This window comes from Struthio camelus, unplaced genomic scaffold (assembly GCF_040807025.1).
Source record: "Struthio camelus isolate bStrCam1 unplaced genomic scaffold, bStrCam1.hap1 HAP1_SCAFFOLD_117, whole genome shotgun sequence".
Lineage (NCBI taxonomy): Eukaryota > Metazoa > Chordata > Aves > Struthioniformes > Struthionidae > Struthio > Struthio camelus.
Window position 1 is genome coordinate 138,563 of NW_027182702.1, and position 6,533 is coordinate 145,095.

The window sequence follows — 6,533 nt, forward strand, 5'->3', positions numbered from 1 at the left end:
GGACAGAGCATTGCACTGGGAGGAGCGTGCGAGAGACGCGGAAACGTGTTTGGCTTTTGGCGGGAGGCGGGGGAGGGAAAGATGCCTATAAACACTTGCCCGTGCTCGCTTTGCAGGTGTGAACAGATGGTTGCTGCGTCCAAGAGGTTTACGATCCATCGCTCTTCCAGCGTTCTCACCATAGCCCTGAAAAGATTTGCCGATTTCACCGGCGGAAAGATTAGCAAGGTAGCTCTACAATTGTGAAGCGAATCCGTCCTCTTGGGGAGGGAGATTTCCCAGAGCAGAGCACGCTTCTAGAAAAGCTGTTAATGTCTGCCGCCTGCAAGTACAGAGGCGGTAGATGTCTGGGAAGACTCAGTACAAGAAGTAGGTCTGGCTCTTGCTCTTGGGGGAACAGCACAGTTCCCGTGGGACGATAAGCATATGCTCTGCTCTTAAAGAGCTGATGTTGCCGAGAACGGTTCTCTGCACCTGAAATTGTTACCTGTTGTCCCTGGGAAGACCTCTTTCTGACGAGCCAAAGAAAGGTCTGCCTCAACTTCCGGTCCGTGTTCTTAGCAGGGTTTTTCTCCGGCTCTTTCGTGAAGTATTCCCAGATGAGTTTGGGGTCTTCTTGCTCTGTCCTCAGCACGTGAAATATCCGGAGTATTTGGACCTTCGAGCATACATGTCTCAGCCAGTCGGCGAACCAGTCCTCTACGCCTTATATGCGGTCCTGGTGCACAGAGGTGGCAGCGGCCACGCGGGACACTATTTCTGCTTCACCAAGGTAAGCATCAGCTTCGTTTCTTGCAGGGTAAAACCTGTGCTGGTGAAGAGAGGCTTGCCCCAGAAGGCTACCGGCAACCACTGTTTTTTAGGGGGAAAGGACTCGTCCCATGTCTCACTGCCTTTATTTGCAGGCCAGTAACGGACTGTGGTATGAGATGAACGATGCCTCGGTCGTCCTTCGCAACATCGGCACCGTTCTCAGCCAGCAGGCGTATTTACTTTTTTATGTCAGGTGGGTTCAGCATGCGTTTCCTTTTCACGCTACTGATGCTTCTCTTCTTCTCCTCTGACGCGTTTCTCTTTCTGTCCCGGGAGGAAAGGGCTATTTGTAGACTTCCGTTCTGTCTAATCTGGAAGTCCCCGTGCCCTTTCTTGGCCTTCATTGCTTGGCCTTAAGCTGCTGCACTCGCGTAACTTGTTACGGAGGCGCTCTCTGTAGCAGGCGAATGCCGAAAAGAGGCACAATTAAGGCCAGAGGTGGTGTGAGGATGATGAGTTCTTGCTCTGAAAGGGGCAGCCGTGGTAGGAAGACCATCGCCTAATTTTCAGCTCGTAGTCTTGGTTACGTTTTCAGTATGGCCGATCAGCTGCTCCTACAGCGTGATAGGATGGGGCTTAGCCCAAGCGGAGGCTGACAGAACATCTCTCAACTGAGCTCACTGTTGTTTCCCAAGGTGCCGCGGTGAGACACCTGCAGAAGGCGCTTCTTACACACCCGTGCCAGCTTCTCCCCGTTCGTTCCTTGCTCAGCCGGGGGCTGATAATAAGCAGGCTGGATTTACGGGACCCCATCCTCCTCCTCCTACGATGAAGGTAACTGGCAGGGAAGAGAGAGAGAGGGAAGGATGAAGGCACCAAAATGAGAGTGGGATTTTTCTCTTTCTTTTCCTCTTTTTTTTTTTTTTGGTGGTGGGGGTGGGGGTGGGGTGGGGGTGGGGGGTAGGTAGCGTCTGCATTGTGTTTTCCCCCCCCTCCTCGCACTGCAGCTTTCTTCACAGCTCTCCTGCTGCTGCAGCCAGAATCACTCAAACAGTGGCTAATGCTAAATTGTTTGCAGCCCTGCTGCTTCTTTGCCTCCAGCTCCGCTTCCTGAAGCGCCGAGAGACGCTGGAAGTAGAGGCAGGTCGTGCTCAAATCAAGACAAGAAGGCCGGATTGCTGGGCTTCTTTTTAGTGCTGTCCCTTTAGCTGAGACAGCAAAACCAAAAGGGCTTCTTCCTGAGCACTTGAACAGTTATGCTCGGGTTGTCAGGGGCAGCGTGAAGGGGAAAAATGGACGCGCATACATCCGTACACACGTCAAGCTTAGAGGAGGAGAGCGAGAGAGCGAGACTTAGGAACATCTTTAATCCGTGCTCAGCTGTTTGGATGGGCTTTCAAAAAGGATGCTCATTTGCTTCCAATATGCAGAAAACCAAAAGCAGGACTGAAAAGTAGCACCCGCCTTGGCCTCGCACTCCGAGCTAAAGCAGGGTTGTGGTTTTCCTTCCGCTCAGCTCCCGAGGCAATCTGTAGGAGTATCTGGCAGGAGGGGTTTGTGTTTAGGGCTTTTCAAAGCTGTGTGTTTGCACAGAGCCCTCTTACACTCTCTTCTTTTGAAATACAGAGCTCAGACGGTTCCAACAGAAACGGAGCCCTGAAAGAGGAGCCCAATGGTGTCACCCTCCAAAGGCCATCATCAGCTCTACCAGCAGCTGGCGTCCAAACCTGGGCAACTGCCAGGCCTTCCGTTCTCGATCCCTCCGAGAAACGGGAGATGGCTCTCAGCGTTCCAAACAAACGGCCTGCACCTCAGACTGCGTGGCAGCCTGACGGTCTCTGCAGCGCTCGGGAGGATGAGGACCTAAGCAAGCCTGTTCCTTCATCCGACGAAAGACGCGACTCGCCAAAACCTTCCCCGGAGCCCTGCCGGAGGAAGAGAGAGCGCTCTGGCACCGAAGAGCGGGAGAAGCTAAACGGAAGGGGACCAGGCGGTCATTCTCACAAGAGGAGGCGCTCTTGCAGGCTGGAAAGAAACAAGCACAGCTGCCAGAAGCAGCGGCACTGCAATGGAAGCAGGCGCACGTCTTCCCGTCGTGACAGAAACTGCCCAGGTAAGGGCAGAAGCTCAGGAAAACGGCCTCGATACAGATCCCGAAGCGGAGGACGAACACAACAAGACAGGCCAAGCCACGAGCCTTCTTGCCAAAGCAGGTGGCTCCACCTGCCGTCGCTCTCCGGAGGGGAAGACGTGCGTCGCTTCCGCAGCCACAGAGCAGACTCGCGCCCCTGTTCCGTTCCGGAGCAGCAGTCTGAAAAACACTCTCCTCAAAGACACGCGCTTCCGCCTGGAGTGCGAGCAGCAAGCCACTCTGCTGCTCGGGCAGGTCAAGTGTCAGCACGTCTGATCAGAAGCTGCTTGTGCTTCACTGGGGCTGGGTGGAGGAAGCGAGGCTAAAGGGAAAAGAAAAAGAAAGAAAAAGAAAAAAAAAAGATGTCGAGCAACTGCATAAGGCAAAGGGAAATCCAGTCAGGCCCAGCTGGCTAGCGAGGGGGCACTTTGGGGCGCAGGGCCACTGGCACGCAGGCAGTCCCGGCGACACAGCCACGCGTGGCCACGGCAGCCAAGGCAAAGGCACCAGACACACCGAACTGGGGAGGGATGGAGCAAAGCGGGGCCCACCGGGCACAGGTGGGCCGTGCCGCGGCCTAGCGCGGGGGCACGGGGGCAGGCGGCCCGTGCCAGGGCCGGCACCGGGCCAGCGCAGCCCCGGAGCAGGCACCCCTGCCGCTGCCCGTGGGCCCCCGGGCCCCCAGGGGCCCGGCCGGCCCAGCAGCACCAGCACCAGCCCTTGGCCCGGGCGGCAGCGCCAATGGGTGGGCTGCATGTCGCTCCTGGGGCGCCCCGCCCCTCCCCTCCCGCCCACCGCTTGCTGCTCGGCCCGCCCCACCCCGCCCCGCCCCTCCCGCCCACCGCTTGCTGCTCGGCCAGCCAGCGCGCAGATGGCCGGGGCCTGGCAGGCAGGCGGCGACCCGGGCAGCGTGGCGGGGAAGGCGCGGGGCTCGCTCGCTCGCTCGCTCCCCGCCCGCCCTCTCGGTGCCAGCCCCGAGCCCCGAGCCTGATGCCAGCCCCGGCCTCCGCACGCCGGCCCCAGACGCTGCCCACCAGCGCTAGAGGCAGGTGCGCCAGGGCACGCAGGGCGGCCTCCGGAGAGCTGCGCCCACGCAGACGGCAGAGCTGGGGGCGGTGAGGGGCCCTGCGGTGAGGGCGGCGCGCATGGCACAGGGCCTGTGAGAGCCCTTTGCTTAGGCCCCTGCCCTGCCCTGTCCTGCCCTGCCCTGCCTGCCGCTAACCCCGACCCTGAAGCCCTGCCCTGACCCCAGTCCCTTCCCCCCCCACCCAGCCCTCCCCCGAGCCCCTGCTCTAATCCCTAGCCCCACACCCTCTCCGCCCAGCCCAAGCCCAACCTGGTAACCCCTTAGCCTCCCTCTCACCCCAGGCCCCCCCCCGATCCCGCCCCTGAAGTCCCTGCCACACCGGGCTCACCCTGAGCCCTAGCCCGAACCCAAAAGGCTAGCCCATGCCCTAACCACTTACCAGCAGCCGTAGGCAGAGCTCTGAACCCTCCCCCAAGCCTCCCCCGATCCCTACCCCGAAAAGGCGAGTGCCAACCCGTAGCCCCTAGCCAAAACGCGCTAGGCCCTAACGGGACACCGAAAGGGCAAACCCTGAACACTAACCCTCTCCCGGTAGAGTAACGCCTGCGCTGCCCCTCCGTGGCCCGAGTTAATGGCAACGTTAGAGGGAAGGTGATTGCTTGCGGGTTATGCCTGATAAAAGTCTGCTCTCCTGTACAGTCACAGGAACCAGGAGATTTCCCCTCCTCACAGCTCCTCCTGACAGAGTTCAGAGACCTGGTGACTCTTTTGCTCTGTTTCACAGGCAAACTATGACATGCAGCCGCCTTGGACGTCTGAGCAGGTAGGAGGGATTATTTATGGAGCCCAGGACTTCAGGCAGGGAGTTACCTTTCCTGCCTACCCAGTGCTACCTTGCCTACCCAGTGAGGCTCTCCATTATCAAGCGCCGAGGAAACGCCAAATGCACCCTCCAAGCGTGCCCCACGCAGGAGCAGCTCTGCCGTGCCAGGCCTGCGAGTGTTCGCCTGACCAGCTTCAGCCAAACAGAAGCTACCGCCACTGAGTGCTTTGAAGAAAGCAGCGGGGGAGCGGGGGCAGTCGGTCACAGAGAGCCGTTCCCTCTGCACAGAGCTCCCGCAAATGAAAGTAGTGTCACCGCGCCAGGAATCTGTTAGCATCTCTCTCCTGGAGACATCTCAGGCTATGCCTGCTTCTCTTTGGCATGAAATGCTGGCTGGCTTCAAAAGCATTGCTTTGCCCTTCCAGATCCGGAACCTTCCCTCAGAGCAGCTCCAAGAGCCAAGGTAGAACCTGTTAGAAACTGGTCCCTCAGTTAGCATAACTGTTATGTTAGAAACGGGAGCTAATTTAGCTCTAGCCCAGCTGAGCGCGAGGCCTAACGGAGATGAAGCCTGCAGGCCGCAGGACTGACCGGCAGTGAACGCGAAAGACATTGCTGCTGATGGGACTGCAAAACCAGCTAGAAGCGGCCCTCAAGGACCCAGAGCAGAACGAGCAGAAGCAACGGTTAACCTTCGGCAACGAGTGAAGGCACCGTGAAGCAGCAACGTAGCAACCGTCCCGGGCTGCAGACGTGAACCGATCCGAAGGAAAGAGACTTTACTGACTCAGTAAAGAAGACTGGAAGAGACTTTCACTGGCAGGCGGGGAACTAAGACTGTAAGGAGGACAGTTTCTTCAGACTTCTTTTGTTCTGGGTCCCTCGAAAGAGGCACCCGGCTCGAGCAGTTTGACTGATTACAGCATTGCAAAACGAATTGAATTTGCCTGGAGACCGATCTAGAGTCGAGCCGCTCTTTTCCATGGCAAACTGCAGTACCGCTTGGGGCAATGATGGAAAACACCCAATCCAGTATGAGAAGAACCCCCAAACCAAAGCTGCTGTGGACACACTGACGCGTTAATTCCATAGCACAGGAGCTGCCCGCGAAACGTAGGCGGCTTACCCCCGCTAAATATTTGTCAAATAGCTGCTCTCGTTAGTTCTGTCAAGACTCTCTTATGCGGCAATTGTACAGGACTAAGTTCGTCCCAGAAGGCGCAAGGAGAGAGCAGCCCCGTTCCTGGGAAAGCCTTCCGGAGAGAGAAAGTCCAAGCGTGCTCGCACTGATGAGGAGGCGCACTAGTGCTAACGTGTAATGGCGCCAGGCTTTTCCGCTAATTCCTGGAGACAGGTGAAATTGTGCGGCTGCTCCAAGAACGCCTTAAAAGTTGTTTGGCGTTGCAGGGTCTTCCAACAGGCTTGCTCTTAAGGGCTGTTGAAGGTGTTTCTCTGTAGTGCAGAATGAGGGGCTTGCTTCCCCTCCTGACCTAGACCAAATGCATGGAAAAGGGAGCTGGAGGAGAGCGGGTGTTGTGCTCTACAAGTCTTAGGGACAGAGTTTGGGGCACCACAAGAGTGGGAAAGACAACCCGCACCAACAGGAACAGGGCAGCCCAAACGGCACAGCAGGTACGGTGACAGCAGCGTGCTTTTTTTTCTTAGTCCGGCTTCTTCGGCCCGGGAAAGAGGTGTCAGCTGTGCGGGCGGGAGCCCAGCCCCCGCCCCTGCCGCCAGCGGGGCAGCGCAGCGGCCGCAGGCCGCAGGCCGCGGGGCGGGCGACGCCCGGGGGCCCTTGG

The 6,533-nt window shown here is 58.2% G+C and overlaps 1 long non-coding RNA gene across 1 annotated transcript; it reads left to right on the forward strand.

The window, feature by feature from the left end:
* The first annotated feature begins 911 nt into the window (after nucleotides 1–911).
* Nucleotides 912–2,437, forward strand: LOC138065180 (uncharacterized). The gene is made up of 3 exons (XR_011138309.1): nucleotides 912–1,006; nucleotides 1,449–1,587; nucleotides 2,380–2,437. It is a non-coding gene; the product is annotated as an uncharacterized lncRNA (long non-coding RNA).
* Nucleotides 2,438–6,533: the final 4,096 nt, after the last annotated feature.